Here is a 20,581-nt window from a genome sequence, read left to right as displayed (position 1 = left end):
TTCACCATGTTGGTCAGGCTGGTCTCGAACTCCTGACCTGAAGTGATTCACCCACCTCAGCCTCCCAAAGTGCTGGGATTACAGGAATGAGCCACTGGGCCTACCCTCAAGGTAACTGTTTTTTATATATCAAATTTTCTTAAATGCTTATTATGACTTTTATCAATTTTTAGAACTGAGAATTCTGTGAAATCCTGCCAAACAAATTTAATTTTGTTCCATTCTAACTTCAGAGTTTTTGTACTGGTCATAGCTCCTTTATCTCCATCTTCATCCCTCCACCCCTACCCTTCATAGTGTAATGAAATAAAACTGACCACCAAAGGCTTCTGGTCTCTTAGACATGCTTAGTATAACCTTTAATATTTGCCCAAACACTTTGACTTCTGTAGATCTATTCAGATTTGAGAACACTCATTTGATCTGTGGAGTTCTTGCTGGTGAGTGCAGTGTAAAGGCAAAATTTTCTATTATCTAATAGTTAAAATTTTGCATCCAGCATGGATTTTGAAGCTGTTTGCTTTTACATTCACCTGTTCTGGGGATAATCTAATAACAGCACTATTTAGGAAATTACAAAAACAATGTTTGATGGATAATTATCATTGGCTAATTTCATTTGCTGTCCTTTGTGAGAAGCTGCATTGTGAAATTATTTTCCTATCATAAGCAATTTTATCCACTCTAGTAAAGGCCCACATCTTCCGGAATAAGCCCCTTTATCCAGATTTTATACAAGCGTAATCTTTATATACCAGAGAATAGCCATAGACTGTGAAAATGACTCTGAGTTTCATGGAGAAGCTAGTGAGCACTCTAAGGATATATTTCTAGCTAGAAACTAATAGCATACAAGCTTAAAAAAAAAAAAAAGGCAAGAGAGGGTACATCTAAGAGAGAAAAATTAGAATGAAGAGAAATGTATTGCATGACAAAGAATGTCACACTAGAAAGGAAAGATAGAATTTTAACATCACCTTTTGCTAGCCCATCGTTACTCTGTTGTTAGTTTATCCCCATCTTGAGTGTTTGTGATTCTAATGTCCTTTTTTAAACTTCTGAGTGGCTGGAGTTTTCCACTGAAACTGTACAGAACTATTATTTATCAAGCTTTTGGGGGTGGGAACCAGAGGATGTTTCTCTTTTCGGTAATTTTTGTTCTTCTGTCTTCATTTGTTTCCTTTTTTGGCTGAAGAATGGGCTCCTACTGCTTGACTTGTCATCTTTATGTGCTGTTTACACATGGCTTTTGCAAAAGAAGCCATTACCACATCTGATTTATCTTTTATTGCAAGTGCCCATTTAAAAGCATTTGTTTTAACTTAAAAAAATTGTTTTAATCATCAGGCTAATGTTCCTACTGATTATTATACAACCTAGGGGAATACTGATACAATGTTTCAAAATAGGAAATTACAAATATTTATATTAGTGTATAAAGACATATGTTTTGCTCTTAAGAGATTTTCCCCTAGGCACTTAAAGCCATTCTTTGCTGAGACATAACCTTGTCATGTTTTGTTAAAGAGAAGAATATAGAAACAAAGCACTCGCAATTAACTGATCTTATCAGGATTAAATTCTACATTTTTTAGTTTGCATGTTGCAGACCATCTGGGGGTATACTTAAATATATTGTTGATAATTTAAGTGACTGTAATATTTATTGTTTACTTTAGTTAAGAACCAGGAGCTGGACTCTTCTGCTGGGTATCTTCCTTCTGTGTTTAGCAAGATAACCTCGATTCCTGCTGGTTCTGTGGGCATTTGCACTGCAAAGCATTTCTTACTGGGTTTGCAAAGCAAGGGTAATGTGCTCTGTGGGTGTATGTGTGTCTGTGCACCCTCACCCCCTATTCCCACTGCCATCTCTGTTCACTTACTTTTACATATCAAGACTTCTTTTTCTCAATCTATGTAAATCTTATTAAAAAGTTTAATGAATCCCTTTTCCCAGACATATAGAAACACTAATAAAAGTTTTATATATTAAATTTTCCTCAGATATTTGCATTTCAGCAAACCACAAAATCATTGCACAGATGATGGTGACTGATTACAGCATTGGTCATATCATTATTACGAGGCCAGCCTTAAGTCTCATTTTACTTGACAGAATGCAAAATAAAATGAAGATAATGTGAAAAACAATGGTATAGTTTAACGGATGTGGTGGATTGGGGACTACATTGTGTAAAGTGACTGCAGAGGTATATGCTAAATCTCAGACTCTCTTTTTGAGGAAAATGTAGTAATTTCAAGGAGCAAATGTGTGGGTAATAGCAATATAGAAAGGTAAGCTTTAAGGCTAGAAACAGTAATAAATCTCTGACATTTTAAAATAGCTGTAAGTTGTGTGACTAATCAGAAATATTCTATTTTCTTTCTTAACAGACATTATATATCCCGAAACTATCCATTATTCCTGAGGATCTTGGTTCAGGAATATTTATGAAATAGCCTCATAGTATACCCATTTTAATTCTCCTGTCACAATTTCTTTCTTCAAAGTTGTGATGTTCTCTAAAATATAATGAGGACCTGTTTGAGAACTTGCTAACAAAAGCTGAAAGGAAGCCCAATTTTAGTTAAATCCATAGGCTTTGCCCACTTCAGGAGTGCAAGAGACACCATGTTGGGACTTAATATCTTTATTGCTTTGGTTCATGTTACTTTGCAAAAAGTAATATTTTAAGAAATATAAATCATTCTGGATATGAATTGTGATGTGATAGTATCGATCTATAGTGTATACTGCTAACCTAAAGTTATTGTTTAGATCAGTTTTGGGGATACTTTGATTTTTCTTTTTTTTTTTGTAAATGGAGTCTCACTCTGTCACCAGGCTGGAGTACAGTGGCATGACCTCAGCTCACTGTAACCTCTGCCTCCTGGGTTCAAGCGATTCTCATGCCTCAGCCTCCTGGGTAGCTGGGATTATAGGCACGCACCACCATGCCTGGCTAATTTTTGTATTTTTAGTAAAGACGGGGTTTCACCATGTTGGCCAGGCTGGTCTCGATCTCCTGACCTCATGATTCACCCGCCTCGGCCTCCCAAAGTGCTGGAATTACATGCATAAGCCACCGCGCCCAGCCGATCTTTAATATTTTATATTCCCTATTGCCATCATGACTTTGGCAAGAGAGTGATAATTTCCTTTGAGTATCTTCACTGTTTCAGAGGTAGATACCTAAGAAGAAAGTTTACTAAGGAATTAAATCACAGATAACCACTTTTTTTCTTAGGATGGAGTCTTGCTCTGTTGCCCAGACTGGAGTGCAGTGGCGTGATCTCAGCTTACTGCAACCTCCGCCTCCCGGGTTCAAGCAATTCTCCTACCTCAGCCTTGCGAGTAGCTAGAATTACAGGCAACTGCCACCATGCCCAGCTAATTTTTTTGTATTTTTAGTGGAAACGGGATTTCACCATGTTGAACAGGCTGGTTTCAAACTCCTGACTTCAAATGATCCACCCGCCTCAGCCTCCCAAATTGCTAGGATTACGGGCATGAGCCACTACACCTGGCCAATAACCACATTTTAAATCGCTTTCCTGATAATATCCTTTCTACCTCTAAATCAGAAAACATTAAAATACAATGAAACTACAACTTAAATGTGAAGTATTTCTTTTCCACTGGATATACAGATATATTAAATTTATCATCATTGACTTTGACTTTTTTTTTTTTTTAAACCCCAAGTTTATAACCTCCACCTGCCAGGCTCAAGTGATCCTCCCACCTCAGCCTTCTTAGTGGCTGGAAATATAGGCACATGCCACCACACCTGGCTAATTTTTTGTGTTTTTGGTAGAGATGGGGTCTTGCCACATTATCGAGGCTGGTCTCGAACTTCTGGACTCAAACGATCTGCCCGCCTCACCCTCCCAAAGTGCTGGGATTAAAGGCGTGAACCACCTCACCCAGCTGACTTTGACTTTCAAAACCAACTAACTAAATGACCAAGGTTTGATATTATATTCCCCTTATAAAAGATAACTTTTATACTACGTACCAGTTACTAGCTTATAATTCTTTCCTCTAACTACTTTTTTCTTTTAGAAACCTATTAAGGCTTATTTTTTACTGTTTTTAAAAGACTTGGAAGATATTAAGGATTTTTTAGCACTTTCTGCATAAATTGTTTATTAGACTCTTCAGGTTTTAAAGATCATTTCACTACTGAAACCAGATACAAGTGCTTGCATAAGAAAATAATCACTTTATTACAAAATTAATACATACTTATTTTAGAAAGATTAGGAAATACAGAAAAATCACAAACAAAAAGATCGTTTGCAATCCCATGATTATTAATATTTTTGTACACCTTAAAATCTTTTTCTTGTTTTTTCGAGATGGAGTCTCGCTCTGTCACCAGGCTAGAGTGCAGTGGCGTAATCTCAGCTCATGGCAACCTGTCTCCCAGGTTTAAGTGATTCTCCTGCCTCAGCCTCACAAGTAGCTAGGACTATAGGCACATGCCATCACACCCAACTAATTTTTGTATTTTTAGTAGAGACAAGGTTTCACCATGTTGGCCAGGATGGTCTCAATCTGTTGACCTCATGATCCACCTGCCTCAGCCTCCCAAAGTGCTGGGATTACAGGTGTGAACCACCGTGCCTGGCCATCTTAAGATCTTTTTCGTGTATATATGTATACATTGGAAAATACAATTTTTAAATGGCTAAGAAAGCATAACTGATCAAGAGGAGGGTTTAGTCTTTGAATTATATAGAAAGATAAAGTGAGATAATAGCAGTGTGTTTTCTTACTTTTAATAGAGAAAGGAGTCGTTTTTCTATTGCCACTCAAAGGTAAAATTGGTCTTCACTAAGTGGGGAACAAGTGACTAAATGTGTGGGGATAAAATTACTACACAGGTACTCTTACATAGCTCTTATGTAGCAAAATTTTAGAAAAATTTTCAGAATATATTTTCACTTTGATCTCTTAAAGGATAAGACAGTCTTGTAAGCATAACTGTGGTTCTTTTTTTTTTTTTTCTTTGAGACAGAGTCTCACTGTCACCCAGGCTGGAGTGCAGTGGCACAATCTCAGTTCACTGCAAGCTCCGCCTCCCGGGTTCATGCCATTCTCCTGCCTCAGCCTCCCAAGTAGCTGGGATTGCAGGCAGGTACCATCATGCCTGGCTAATTTTTGTATTTTTAGTAGAGACGGGGTTTCACCATGTTGACTGGGCTGGTCTCAAACTTCTGACCTCAGGTGATCCACCTTCCTCAGCCTCCCAAAGTGCTGGGATTACAGGCATGAGCCACCATGCCCGGCGAGAAATCTGTTTTGAAAGTACTAATTAGTGGCCGGGTGCAGTGGCTCACGCTGGTAATCCCAACACTTTGGGAGGCCGAGGTGGGAGGATCACTTGAGGTCAGGAGTTCACGACCAGCCTGATCAACATGGGAAAAACCCATCTCTACTAAAAATACAAAAAAATTAGCCAGGCAGGACTGCGTGGGCCTGTAGTTCTGGCTACTTGGGAGGCTGAGCCAGGAGAATTGCTTGAACCTGGGTGGCGGAGGTTACAGTGAACCAAGATCGTGCCATCGCACTCCAGCCTGGGCGACAAGAGCAAAACTCCGTCTCCCAAAAAAGAAAGCAAAAAATATATTTCTCTGAGGAAAATTCCCCAATTCACAGCTTTTTTGGGCAGTATTTACCAGTAAGTCAGAATAAAGTGACATTCTTTTTTTTTTTTAATTAATTTATTTTTTTTGAGACGGACCCTCACTCTGTGGCCCAGGCCAGAGTGCAGGGGCGCAATCTTGGCTCGTTACAACCTCTGCCTCCCGGGTTCAGGCGATTCTCCTGCCTCAGTCTCCCAAGTAGTTGGGATTACAGGCACGAACCACCACGCCCGGGTAATTTTTGTAGTTTTAGTATTTTGGCCAAGTTGGTCTCGAACTCTGGACCTCAAATGATCTGCCTGCCTCAGCCCCCAAACGTGCTGGAATTACAGGCATAAGTCACTGTGCCTGGCCCCTTTTTTTCTTTTTTTTGAGACAGGGTCTCACTCTGTCTCCCACACTGGAGTGCAGTGGTGCAATCACATCTCACTGAAGTCTCGACCTTCTGGCCTCAAGCAGTCCTCCCCCCTCAGCCTCCCAAGTTGCTGGGACCACAGATGTGTGTCACACCTTGCTAAGAGACAGGGTTTGACTGTGTTACCCAGGCAGTTTCAAACTCCTGAGCTCAGGCCATCCACCCTCCCCAGCCTCCCAAAGTGCCGGGATTACAGGTGTGAGCCACTGAGCCTGGTTTTGGGGAGGTGCTTTCTAATAAATCCCTAAGCACATGTTTCTTTCAATTCCCTTGACCAGGCTCCTTTTGCTCTAATACTTGGCTGAATAAATTAATTATTCATTAACAATTCAGCAAGATATTTAAGCCTAAGAAATCTTTAGCTCCTTTGGGACATTTTCTGTGATATTTTTCTCACATTATTTGCTCTGTTAATGTGTAAACTTATGAATAAATCTTATTTATTGCAAACATGATTCTGGTTGCTACTAATCATTAAGGAAGTAGGAGTTAATAATACTGTTCATAGACTTACTACCAGAAAAATCCAAATGAACCTCTGTTTCAGCTGATCAGCAACAGATTGCTGTCAGCTAGTCTTTCTCTTGTTTTTCCTTATATTCACTCTTCTCTGTGGCCCAATAATTAGTTGTCTTTTGCTTATTTGTAAGACAGAGACAACCTGCTGATGTGCATTCAGTTCTCAGAATGTTATTTTAAATCAGCTTTGAACTAATTTGACTATGCCAAGTTTTAAAAATAATTTTTTTCTAACCGATGTAATTAGTCACTACAACAGATGTAGTTGTCACATCTGTTAGAAACATATTAGTGTGATGCATTTGTCTTTTATGGGCTTTTTAAAAGCACTGTACAAATTTGTAGTTAATAACTCTCCAGTATTGCCACTCTAATCTTACTGAGAAGTGAAGAATGGTGTGGGTGTGGATGTGTGGGTGTGAGGAGAGCTTGTTCCTGTAATGTGAAATCAACAGAAGGTATAGCACTTTATCTCTTACTTCACCTTGGGTAAACCATCTCTTTATCTTAACTCTCACAGCTCTAGATTTTATTATATTATTCAGGTGATTATTTCAAACTGATGCTTCGGCCAGGCACCGTGGCTCACAACTGTAATCCCAACACTTTGGGAGGCTGAAGCAGGTGGATCACCTGAGGTTGGGCGTTCGAGACCAGTCTGACCAACATGGAGAAATCCTGTCTCTACTAAAAATACAAAATTAACCAGGCGTGGTGGCACATGCCTGTAATCCTTGCTACTCAGGAGGCTCAGGCAGGATAATTGCTTGAACCTGGAAGGCGGAGGTTGCAGTAAGCTGAGATCGCACCATTGCACTCCAGCCGGGGCAACAAGGGTGAAACTCCGTCCCAAAAAAAAAAACCTAACACTTCACATTTTAGAGTGGTCTATTTACTAGCTCAAAGTACGTACCTTGTGATCTAAGTAAAATAACTTTGTAGTATTTCTCCAAAGCCGTGTTTTCTTCTATGAGTTTGTTAAAAATGCTAACACAGAAAGCCATTTTTACTGTTGCACGATTTCTCAAAAAGATAAAACATAGCTAGTTAATATTCAATAATAGTTTTCTATTAATATTCTATTAATAGTCAATAATAGTTTTCTAATAATAGCTGTCTGTTGCATTGGTTCTGTAGAATCAAGGTAACTAGCCGGGTGCGGTGGCTCAAGCCTGTAATCCCAGCACTTTGGGAGGCCGAGACGGGCGGATCACGAGGTCAGGAGATCGAGACCATCCTGGCTAACACGGTGAAACCCCGTCTCTACTAAAAATACAAAAAACCAGCCGGGCGAGGTGGCGGGCGCCTGTAGTCCCAGCTACTCCGGAGGCTGAGGCAGGAGAATGGTGTAAACCTGGGAGGCGGAGCTTGCAGTGAGCTGAGATCCGGCCACTGCACTCCAGCCTGGGAGACAGAGCCAGACTCCGTCTCAAAAAAAAAAAAAAAAAAAGAATCAAGGTAACTATTTCTTGGGTTTTTTGTTTGTTTTGTTTCGTTTTTGAGACGGAGTCTCACTCTGTCACCCAGGCTGGAGTGCAATGGTACAATCTCGGCTCACGGCAACCTCTGCCTCCCGAGTTCAAGCTGTTCTTGTGCCTCAGCCTCCTGAGTAGCTGGGATTACAGACACCTGCCACCACACCTGGCTAATTTTGTATTTTTAGTAGAGATGGGGTTTCACCATGTTGGTCAGGCTGGTCTCGAACTCCTGACCTGAAGTGATTCACCCACCTCAGCCTCCCAAAGTGCTGGGATTACAGGAATGAGCCACTGGGCCTACCCTCAAGGTAACTGTTTTTTATATATCAAATTTTCTTAAATGCTTATTATGACTTTTATCAATTTTTAGAACTGAGAATTCTGTGAAATCCTGCCAAACAAATTTAATTTTGTTCCATTCTAACTTCAGAGTTTTTGTACTGGTCATAGCTCCTTTATCTCCATCTTCATCCCTCCACCCCTACCCTTCATAGTGTAATGAAATAAAACTGACCACCAAAGGCTTCTGGTCTCTTAGACATGCTTAGTATAACCTTTAATATTTGCCCAAACACTTTGACTTCTGTAGATCTATTCAGATTTGAGAACACTCATTTGATCTGTGGAGTTCTTGCTGGTGAGTGCAGTGTAAAGGCAAAATTTTCTATTATCTAATAGTTAAAATTTTGCATCCAGCATGGATTTTGAAGCTGTTTGCTTTTACATTCACCTGTTCTGGGGATAATCTAATAACAGCACTATTTAGGAAATTACAAAAACAATGTTTGATGGATAATTATCATTGGCTAATTTCATTTGCTGTCCTTTGTGAGAAGCTGCATTGTGAAATTATTTTCCTATCATAAGCAATTTTATCCACTCTAGTAAAGGCCCACATCTTCCGGAATAAGCCCCTTTATCCAGATTTTATACAAGCGTAATCTTTATATACCAGAGAATAGCCATAGACTGTGAAAATGACTCTGAGTTTCATGGAGAAGCTAGTGAGCACTCTAAGGATATATTTCTAGCTAGAAACTAATAGCATACAAGCTTAAAAAAAAAAAAAAGGCAAGAGAGGGTACATCTAAGAGAGAAAAATTAGAATGAAGAGAAATGTATTGCATGACAAAGAATGTCACACTAGAAAGGAAAGATAGAATTTTAACATCACCTTTTGCTAGCCCATCGTTACTCTGTTGTTAGTTTATCCCCATCTTGAGTGTTTGTGATTCTAATGTCCTTTTTTAAACTTCTGAGTGGCTGGAGTTTTCCACTGAAACTGTACAGAACTATTATTTATCAAGCTTTTGGGGGTGGGAACCAGAGGATGTTTCTCTTTTCGGTAATTTTTGTTCTTCTGTCTTCATTTGTTTCCTTTTTTGGCTGAAGAATGGGCTCCTACTGCTTGACTTGTCATCTTTATGTGCTGTTTACACATGGCTTTTGCAAAAGAAGCCATTACCACATCTGATTTATCTTTTATTGCAAGTGCCCATTTAAAAGCATTTGTTTTAACTTAAAAAAATTGTTTTAATCATCAGGCTAATGTTCCTACTGATTATTATACAACCTAGGGGAATACTGATACAATGTTTCAAAATAGGAAATTACAAATATTTATATTAGTGTATAAAGACATATGTTTTGCTCTTAAGAGATTTTCCCCTAGGCACTTAAAGCCATTCTTTGCTGAGACATAACCTTGTCATGTTTTGTTAAAGAGAAGAATATAGAAACAAAGCACTCGCAATTAACTGATCTTATCAGGATTAAATTCTACATTTTTTAGTTTGCATGTTGCAGACCATCTGGGGGTATACTTAAATATATTGTTGATAATTTAAGTGACTGTAATATTTATTGTTTACTTTAGTTAAGAACCAGGAGCTGGACTCTTCTGCTGGGTATCTTCCTTCTGTGTTTAGCAAGATAACCTCGATTCCTGCTGGTTCTGTGGGCATTTGCACTGCAAAGCATTTCTTACTGGGTTTGCAAAGCAAGGGTAATGTGCTCTGTGGGTGTATGTGTGTCTGTGCACCCTCACCCCCTATTCCCACTGCCATCTCTGTTCACTTACTTTTACATATCAAGACTTCTTTTTCTCAATCTATGTAAATCTTATTAAAAAGTTTAATGAATCCCTTTTCCCAGACATATAGAAACACTAATAAAAGTTTTATATATTAAATTTTCCTCAGATATTTGCATTTCAGCAAACCACAAAATCATTGCACAGATGATGGTGACTGATTACAGCATTGGTCATATCATTATTACGAGGCCAGCCTTAAGTCTCATTTTACTTGACAGAATGCAAAATAAAATGAAGATAATGTGAAAAACAATGGTATAGTTTAACGGATGTGGTGGATTGGGGACTACATTGTGTAAAGTGACTGCAGAGGTATATGCTAAATCTCAGACTCTCTTTTTGAGGAAAATGTAGTAATTTCAAGGAGCAAATGTGTGGGTAATAGCAATATAGAAAGGTAAGCTTTAAGGCTAGAAACAGTAATAAATCTCTGACATTTTAAAATAGCTGTAAGTTGTGTGACTAATCAGAAATATTCTATTTTCTTTCTTAACAGACATTATATATCCCGAAACTATCCATTATTCCTGAGGATCTTGGTTCAGGAATATTTATGAAATAGCCTCATAGTATACCCATTTTAATTCTCCTGTCACAATTTCTTTCTTCAAAGTTGTGATGTTCTCTAAAATATAATGAGGACCTGTTTGAGAACTTGCTAACAAAAGCTGAAAGGAAGCCCAATTTTAGTTAAATCCATAGGCTTTGCCCACTTCAGGAGTGCAAGAGACACCATGTTGGGACTTAATATCTTTATTGCTTTGGTTCATGTTACTTTGCAAAAAGTAATATTTTAAGAAATATAAATCATTCTGGATATGAATTGTGATGTGATAGTATCGATCTATAGTGTATACTGCTAACCTAAAGTTATTGTTTAGATCAGTTTTGGGGATACTTTGATTTTTCTTTTTTTTTTTGTAAATGGAGTCTCACTCTGTCACCAGGCTGGAGTACAGTGGCATGACCTCAGCTCACTGTAACCTCTGCCTCCTGGGTTCAAGCGATTCTCATGCCTCAGCCTCCTGGGTAGCTGGGATTATAGGCACGCACCACCATGCCTGGCTAATTTTTGTATTTTTAGTAAAGACGGGGTTTCACCATGTTGGCCAGGCTGGTCTCGATCTCCTGACCTCATGATTCACCCGCCTCGGCCTCCCAAAGTGCTGGAATTACATGCATAAGCCACCGCGCCCAGCCGATCTTTAATATTTTATATTCCCTATTGCCATCATGACTTTGGCAAGAGAGTGATAATTTCCTTTGAGTATCTTCACTGTTTCAGAGGTAGATACCTAAGAAGAAAGTTTACTAAGGAATTAAATCACAGATAACCACTTTTTTTCTTAGGATGGAGTCTTGCTCTGTTGCCCAGACTGGAGTGCAGTGGCGTGATCTCAGCTTACTGCAACCTCCGCCTCCCGGGTTCAAGCAATTCTCCTACCTCAGCCTTGCGAGTAGCTAGAATTACAGGCAACTGCCACCATGCCCAGCTAATTTTTTTGTATTTTTAGTGGAAACGGGATTTCACCATGTTGAACAGGCTGGTTTCAAACTCCTGACTTCAAATGATCCACCCGCCTCAGCCTCCCAAATTGCTAGGATTACGGGCATGAGCCACTACACCTGGCCAATAACCACATTTTAAATCGCTTTCCTGATAATATCCTTTCTACCTCTAAATCAGAAAACATTAAAATACAATGAAACTACAACTTAAATGTGAAGTATTTCTTTTCCACTGGATATACAGATATATTAAATTTATCATCATTGACTTTGACTTTTTTTTTTTTTTAAACCCCAAGTTTATAACCTCCACCTGCCAGGCTCAAGTGATCCTCCCACCTCAGCCTTCTTAGTGGCTGGAAATATAGGCACATGCCACCACACCTGGCTAATTTTTTGTGTTTTTGGTAGAGATGGGGTCTTGCCACATTATCGAGGCTGGTCTCGAACTTCTGGACTCAAACGATCTGCCCGCCTCACCCTCCCAAAGTGCTGGGATTAAAGGCGTGAACCACCTCACCCAGCTGACTTTGACTTTCAAAACCAACTAACTAAATGACCAAGGTTTGATATTATATTCCCCTTATAAAAGATAACTTTTATACTACGTACCAGTTACTAGCTTATAATTCTTTCCTCTAACTACTTTTTTCTTTTAGAAACCTATTAAGGCTTATTTTTTACTGTTTTTAAAAGACTTGGAAGATATTAAGGATTTTTTAGCACTTTCTGCATAAATTGTTTATTAGACTCTTCAGGTTTTAAAGATCATTTCACTACTGAAACCAGATACAAGTGCTTGCATAAGAAAATAATCACTTTATTACAAAATTAATACATACTTATTTTAGAAAGATTAGGAAATACAGAAAAATCACAAACAAAAAGATCGTTTGCAATCCCATGATTATTAATATTTTTGTACACCTTAAAATCTTTTTCTTGTTTTTTCGAGATGGAGTCTCGCTCTGTCACCAGGCTAGAGTGCAGTGGCGTAATCTCAGCTCATGGCAACCTGTCTCCCAGGTTTAAGTGATTCTCCTGCCTCAGCCTCACAAGTAGCTAGGACTATAGGCACATGCCATCACACCCAACTAATTTTTGTATTTTTAGTAGAGACAAGGTTTCACCATGTTGGCCAGGATGGTCTCAATCTGTTGACCTCATGATCCACCTGCCTCAGCCTCCCAAAGTGCTGGGATTACAGGTGTGAACCACCGTGCCTGGCCATCTTAAGATCTTTTTCGTGTATATATGTATACATTGGAAAATACAATTTTTAAATGGCTAAGAAAGCATAACTGATCAAGAGGAGGGTTTAGTCTTTGAATTATATAGAAAGATAAAGTGAGATAATAGCAGTGTGTTTTCTTACTTTTAATAGAGAAAGGAGTCGTTTTTCTATTGCCACTCAAAGGTAAAATTGGTCTTCACTAAGTGGGGAACAAGTGACTAAATGTGTGGGGATAAAATTACTACACAGGTACTCTTACATAGCTCTTATGTAGCAAAATTTTAGAAAAATTTTCAGAATATATTTTCACTTTGATCTCTTAAAGGATAAGACAGTCTTGTAAGCATAACTGTGGTTCTTTTTTTTTTTTTTCTTTGAGACAGAGTCTCACTGTCACCCAGGCTGGAGTGCAGTGGCACAATCTCAGTTCACTGCAAGCTCCGCCTCCCGGGTTCATGCCATTCTCCTGCCTCAGCCTCCCAAGTAGCTGGGACTACAGGCGCCCACCACCATGCCCAGCTAATTTTTTGGATTTATAGTAGAGACAGGGTTTCACCGTGTTAGCCAGGATGGTCTCCATCTCCTGACCTTGTGATCCGCCAGCCTTGGCCTCCCAAAGTGCTGGGATTACAGGTTGAGCTGCCACGCCCAGCCAACCATGGTTCTTTTGATAGTCTATTCAAATATGTAAATCCTTACTTCAAAAATAACCTGAAAAGAAAAAGACTCTGGATTGCATTTAATGGAGTGACAGCAAGATACCTATAAAACACCCATATCTTGCTTTTTTTTTGAGCTAGAGTTTTGCTCTTGTTGCCCAGGCTGGAGTGCAGTGGCATAATCTCGGCTCACTGCAACCTCCACCTCCTGGGTTCAAGCGATTCTCCTGCCTCAGCCTCCCGAGTAGCTGGGATTATAGGCACGTGCCACCACGCCTGGCTAATTTTGTATTTTTAGTAAAGACGGGGTTTCTCCATGTTGGTCAGGCTGGTCTTGAACTCCCCACCTCAGGTGATCACCCACCTTGGCCTCCCAAAGTGCTGGGATTGTAGGCATGAGCCACCGTGCCCAGCCCATATCCTGCTTTTAATAATCTGGAATTCATAGGTCAAAAAAGGGGTAATTTATAACTCATAAAGGCACATATATAATCAGGGTCTGATGATTCTGAGACATAATCCCTTTGCATAAATAGTTTTTGAGAGAAAGCCTTTAGGAAAAAAAATCTTGTTTTCTTCCCCAAAACAAAGAAAATACTGAATTATCATACTTAGCAGGAGCAATTGACTTTTTAAATGAAATTGAGAATCTTCAAATAATGTTTCTGTTCAATTAAATATTTGTCTAGTATTCTTTTTTTCATATTATTAAAACCAACTAGATATCATTGTAGTACTTTATATATATAGGCAGCCAGTCTTTCTATCATAGCACCTTTTTTTCTTTTTCTTTGAGATGGAGCCTCCCTCCTGTCGCACAAGCTGGAGTGCAGTGGCACAATTTCAGCTCACTGCAACCTCCACCTCCTGGGTTCAAGCGATTCTCCTTCCTCAGTCTCTCGAATAGCTGGGATTACAGGTGTGCACCACCACGCCTGGCTAATTTTTATATTTTTAGTAGAGACGGGGCTTCGCCATGTTGGCTAGGCCTTTCCTGAACTCCTGACCTCAGGTGACCCACCCCCCCTTGGCCTCCCAAAGTGCTAGGATTACAGGTGTGAGCCACCACACCCGGCCAGTATCTTTTTTCTTATAGATTCCCCATCAATTCAGGTAAGCAACATCTAGATTAACACCTTTGAATCACATTAAGTCTCAACTTTGCCTTTTTGTCACTGAGGATGGTTCAGACACAGCCATATATTATCTTCTACTTCAGAAGATCCCTTTCAAGTTTTTAGGCTAATTTGGTATGTGCAGTTGCAGTCTTATATAATCCAATGGCCCTTGATGATGGTCACAGCCAAAGGCAACAACACTGTCAGAATTCTTTACTGATATTAAATGCCAAATTCTGGGTGTCTTGTGACATGGAGACTTTGTATCTTCTTCTGACCAGTCTTGTCTTCTGACTTTTCAGCCTTCTTATATGTAAAAATGTAGTGTCAGCCACTAAGAACAGACTGTTAAGAGGAGTTTGGACGCTGTTTGTACTTCTCAAAGTTAGAGTCAGGTTTGCTATGTGTTACTTTGAGCATAATAGGACATGTCCTGAAGCTGGGCACACTGGCATGTGCCAGTAGTCCTAGCTAATTGGGAGCCTGAGGTGGGAAGATCCCTTGGGCCCAGGGAATTGAATCCTGCCTGAGCAACATAGCAAGAGCCTATTTCTAAAATATAAATACATACATATGTAAAATAAATAGGACATGTGCTTTGGTCCTACTTGAAATACCTTCTGGTGTAATGGGAAGAAGATGAGCTCTACAACCAGAGAGAGATCTGAGTTTAAACAGTAGCTGCCCATCTGTTCATCCATAAAATAGAAATAATGACTACTTCATAATTATTGTGTCAATAATTCAATGAAAAAACATGCTGAAGTGATTAGCACAGCACCTGGCACATGGTAAACATACAGAAATATTAGATTTCTCTTATTTTACTGATGGAGGAGATAAAATGCTGGACTAGACTCTGAGTCTGGTCAAATGAGCCACTGTTTATTTCTTCCTAAGCATGCTTTTCTAAACATTTTAGTTACTGAATAGCACAGGGCAAAGAAGAAGTTCTCAAGTGACCTGGATTTACCTAACATACCTTCAACATGTTTTTTACTGAGCATCTATTACATACCAAAAATTATACAAGCAAGAGAGCTGAGTAAGACAATAACAAGTTCTCATCCCCCAAGGATTTCGTAGTCTAATGGAAAGGACAGATGAATATGCCAGTGATGATAGGGTACAATGGGAACAAAAGAGGACTGTTATCTAAACATATTTTAAGCAGCCAAGGAAAATCTAGAAGAAATGACAATTGAGCTAAGTGTGGACTTCCAGGCAGAAGGAATAACATTTACAAAGGCACAGAGGTAAGAGAAAGATGCTCTGTCCTAGGAACTAAAAATAGTTGAAGTAATGGGGAGAAGGATATATGTGGAGGTGTAGCTGGATGAAGCTGGAGAGAGAGTTAAGGGTCAGATTTTAAAGTATTTTCTGTCTTACTAAAACCCAATGAAGGGTTTTAAACTAGAAAATTGAATTTTCAATGTTTAGTTTTAGAAATAAGCACTTTAGCAGCATGATGACACATTCAAGGAAGGTTTGAGATAGGAAGAAAGGAAAGAAGAAAAACTATTGATGGCATTTGTGGTAATCTGGATGAGGCATTCTAAGAGCTTTCACAGGCCGGGCACAGTGGCTCACACCTGTAATCTCAACACTTTGGGAGGCCGTGGTGGGCAGATTACTTGAGGTCAGGAGTTCAAGACCAGCCTGGCCAACATGATGAAACCGTGTCTTGACTAAAAATACAAAAATTAGCCGGGCATGGTGGCACGCATCTGTAACCCCAGCTACTTGGTGGTTGAGGCAGGAGAATCACTTGAACCCGGAAGATGGAGGTTTCAGTGAGCTGAGATTGCACCACTCTACTCCAGCTTGGGCGAAGAGCTTGAACAAAGGTAGTAAATGTGGGAATTGATGAGGGAAACATTAAAGCAAATAGATAAATGAGATACTAAAATGGAATAAAAATGCCTTGGTGACATAATCTCTGGGGGTTAGTGGATAAATATAAGGAAGGAATTGAAGATGATTCTCAGAATTCTGGCATGGATGACTGAATGGATGGATATACCTTCTACCAATATGATAGAAATGGTGGAGGGGCCAGATGCGGTGGCTCACTTCTGCAATCCCAGCACTTTGGGAGGCTGAAGCAGGCGGATCACCTGAGGTCAAGACCAGCCTGACCAACATGGAGAAACCCTGTCTCTACTAAAAATACAAAATTAGCCAGGCGCGGTGGCAAATGCCTGTAATCCCAGCTACTTGGGAGGCTCAGGCAGGAGAATTGCTTGAACCTGGGAGGCAGGGGTTGCAGTGAGCTGACATCGCACCATTGCACTCCAGCCTGGGCAACAAGAGCGAAACCCTGTCTCAAAGAAAAGGAAAAAAAAAAAAAGAAGAAATGATGGAGGAAGTTGGGGAGGGAAGCCTAGACAGCAGCAGAGATGAGTTTAGTTTGCAACATGTTGCAGTCTGCACCCCTGGGAGGATGCTCAACAAATAGTTGTCTCTGTTGTCCTAGAGATCTGGATAACAGTGTCAACTGGAAAAGCTGATTTGACCATATGTGAGAGTGCTATAAATGGTAATCCAACCTAACTGCTATGTTCTTCTTTTATTTCTGAAGACTAGTACATATTAGGTACTCAGTAAATATTTGTTGGGTTGAAATTACCGTGTCTAGGGCTTTTATCATTGTTCTCTTCTATACATGCTTTGGAAAACAATAGATTGATCTGTCTAATTTAACTCAGCAGTAGGCAAGTTTGGGTCAGGTGGTGCTGACCTAAGTAATGTTTAGTTCACAAATAGCTTCTTTTTTTTTTTTTTTTTTGAGACGGAGTCTCGCTCTGTCACCCAGGCTGTAGTGCAGTGGCCGGATCTCAGCTCACTGCAAGCTCCGCCTCCCAGGTTCACGCCATTCTCCTGCCTCAGCCTCCCGAGTAGCTGGGACTACAGGCGCCCGCCATCTCGCACACCCGGCTAGTTTTTTGTATTTTAGTAGAGATGGGGTTTCACCATGTTAGCCAGGATGGTCTTGATCTCCTGACCTCGTGATCCGCCCATCTCGGCCTCCCAATGACAGACTACCACTTACCACTTGAACAAACTGGCACAAAATTGACTCTTACTTGATTATCTTAGGTATTTTTCTGATTATTAATCAGCCTTCTCAGTTGTGACAAATTATTTAAAGAAGCCCAAAGTTCCTCTCCATGTGAATGGGTTTAGATAGCTATTCACAATGCTAGGACTAGCATGTAGCAATTGCAGAAAGCCTATTTGTTTTACCAGCCGATCTATTTTTGAACAGCTCTATAGCCACTTGCCTGACTCAAAAGAAACAGTGAGATAAGTGCCCTGGAAAGTAGCATAGCATCTTAACAATATGACAGATTCATTCTAGTGTCCCCCAGGCCCTAGCACATTATAGGTGCTCTGCTCATTGGTTGGTTGAATTAAATGAGGAAGTATACAATATGGTTTCATATACAGTATGTTATTGTATTTGATCCTCAGAACCCTATAAGTCAAACCAAGTATTATTTTCATGTTAAATATGAAGAAATTCATATATTCTTGTCAAGAATAATCGCTGTATCTCAGATACATTTGCAGACAGAGACAGCCCTGTTGTCAGTCTTTCAGTTCCATCTTTCATATCCTAAGTCATATTTGTTATCAGCCAATGAAAGATCTACCTAATATGAATTCAACTTGTGCCAGTTTGAGATGCTTTTGAGTTGCATGTTTCAAGATGGCTTAGGAGTGAAGCTGGCCTGAAGTTCCTGTGTGTAGTGTGTCTTTCCTTGCCTTTATAGAGCCCTGGTTAATATTAATCAAAATGGAGGCTGGTTTACAAGTTAAGGAGCAGCAGTGATTTTCCTAATATAATACATGTAACATTGCTTTGAGTACTACAATGTGTAAGCTGGTTCAGACTATATTGTTTATTCATAGGAACACTTTCTTACCTTCTTTTTTTTTTTTCTGAGACAGAGTTTCACTCTTGTTGCCCAGGCTGAAATGCAAAGGTGCGATCTTGGCTCACCACAACCTCTGCCTCCCAGGTTCAAGCAGTTCTCCTGCTCAGCCTCCTGAGTAGCTGGTATTACAGGCATGTGCCACCATGCCTGGCTAATTTTGTATTTTTAGTAGAGATGGGGTTTCTCCATGTTGGACAGGCTCGAACTCCCAACCTCAGGTGATCCATCCACCTTGGTCTCCCAAAGTGCTGGGATTACAGGCGTGAGCCACTGTGCCTGGCCAGGAACACCTTCTTAAAAGTTCCTTTCTTTATTGTGTCTCTGTGGTTTATAATATGGTCGAAGGCTCTTACCAATATTTCATGCCTAAGTGGCTTATATACAGCTCTCTGGTGAGCACATGCAGATATCACTTGCCATGACATTTGGCTTTGGTTAGGTTATTTCTTTTTCTTCTTTTGACTTTTATTTTAGGTACATGTGCAGGTTTGTTATGTAGGTAAATTCATGTCATGGGAGTTTGTTTTACAGATTATTTTGTCACCCAAGTACTAAGCCTAGTACCCAATAGTTAATTTTTCTGATCCTCTCCTTCCTCCCACCCTGCACCCCAAGTAGGCTCTGGTGTCTGTTGTTTCCCTTGTAACCATGTGTTCTCATCATTTAGGTCCCACTTGTAAATGAGAACATGCAGTGTTTGCTTTTATTGTTCCTGTGTTAGTTTGCTGAGGATAACGGCCTCCAGCTCCATCCTTGTTCCTGCAAAGGACATGAGCTCATTCTTTTTTATGGCTGCATAGTATTCCATGGTGTGTGTGTGTGTGTGTATGTGTATGTGTGTGTGTGTATATATATATATCACATTTTCTTTATCTAATTTGCCATTGATGGGAATTTAGGCTGATTTTATATATTTGTCATTGTGAATTGTGCTACAATAAACATACACATGCATGTGTCTTAATGGTAAAATGATTTATATTTCTTTGGGTATACACTTTGTAATATGATTGCTGGGTCAAATGTTAGTTCTGTTTTAGCTCCTTGAGGAATCACCACACTGCTTTGCACAGTGGTTGAACTAATTTACACTCCCACCAACAGTGTATAAGCATTCCCTTTTCTCTGCAACCTCACCAGCATCTGTTATTTTTTGACTTTTTAATAATAGCCATTCTAACTGGTGGGACATAGTGTCTCACTGTGGTTTTGATTTGCATTTTACTAATGATCAGTGATACTGAACCTTTTTTCTTATGCTTGTTGGCCACATATATATCTTCTTTTGAAATGTGTCTGTTCATGTCCTTTTGTCCATTTTTTAATGGGGTTGTTGTTTTCTTGTAAATTTGTTTAAGTTTCTTATAGATGATGGATATTAGACTTTTGTCAGATGTGTAATTTGCAAATATTTTCTCCAATTCTGTAGGTTATTTGTTTACTCTATTGATAGTTTCTTACACTGTGCAGAAGCTCTTAAGTTTAGTTAGATCCCATTTGTCAATTTTTGCTTTTGTTGTGATTGCTTCTGGCATCTTCATCATAAAATCTTTGCTAGTTCTTGGCTGGGCGCGGTGGCTCATGCCTGTAATCCCAGCACTCTGGGAGGCCGAGGTGGGTGGGTCATGAGGTCAGGAGATCAAGACCAGCCTGGCTAACATGGCGAAACCCCGTCTCTGCTAAAAATACAAAAATTAGCCAGGCGTGGTGACACACGTCTATAGTCCCAGCTACTTTGGAAGCTGACACAGGAAAATCACTTGAACTCACGAGGCAGAGCTTGCAGTGAGCCAGGATCACGCCACTACACTCCAACCTGGGTGACAGAGCGAGATTGTGTCTCAAAAAAAAAAAAAAAAAAATTGCCAGTTCCTGTGTCCGGAATGCTATTGCCTAGGTTGTCTTCCAGGGCTTTTATTAGTTTTGGGTTTTACATTTCAGTCTTTAATCCATCTTGAGTT

The 20,581-nt window shown here is 39.8% G+C and overlaps 1 protein-coding gene across 1 annotated transcript in view; it reads left to right on the top strand.

The window, feature by feature from the left end:
* The window catches only part of EPB41 (erythrocyte membrane protein band 4.1), a 253,110-nt gene that overhangs the window by 204,284 nt on the left and 28,245 nt on the right, over positions 1 to 20,581 (top strand). The gene's annotated exons all lie outside the window — the stretch shown is intronic.

This window comes from Colobus angolensis, unplaced genomic scaffold, assembly GCF_000951035.1.
Source record: "Colobus angolensis palliatus isolate OR3802 unplaced genomic scaffold, Cang.pa_1.0 Scaffold4, whole genome shotgun sequence".
NCBI classification, from domain to species: domain Eukaryota; kingdom Metazoa; phylum Chordata; class Mammalia; order Primates; family Cercopithecidae; genus Colobus; species Colobus angolensis.
Note: the sequence above shows the minus strand (reverse complement) of the source record. Positions and strands in the feature narration are given on the sequence as shown.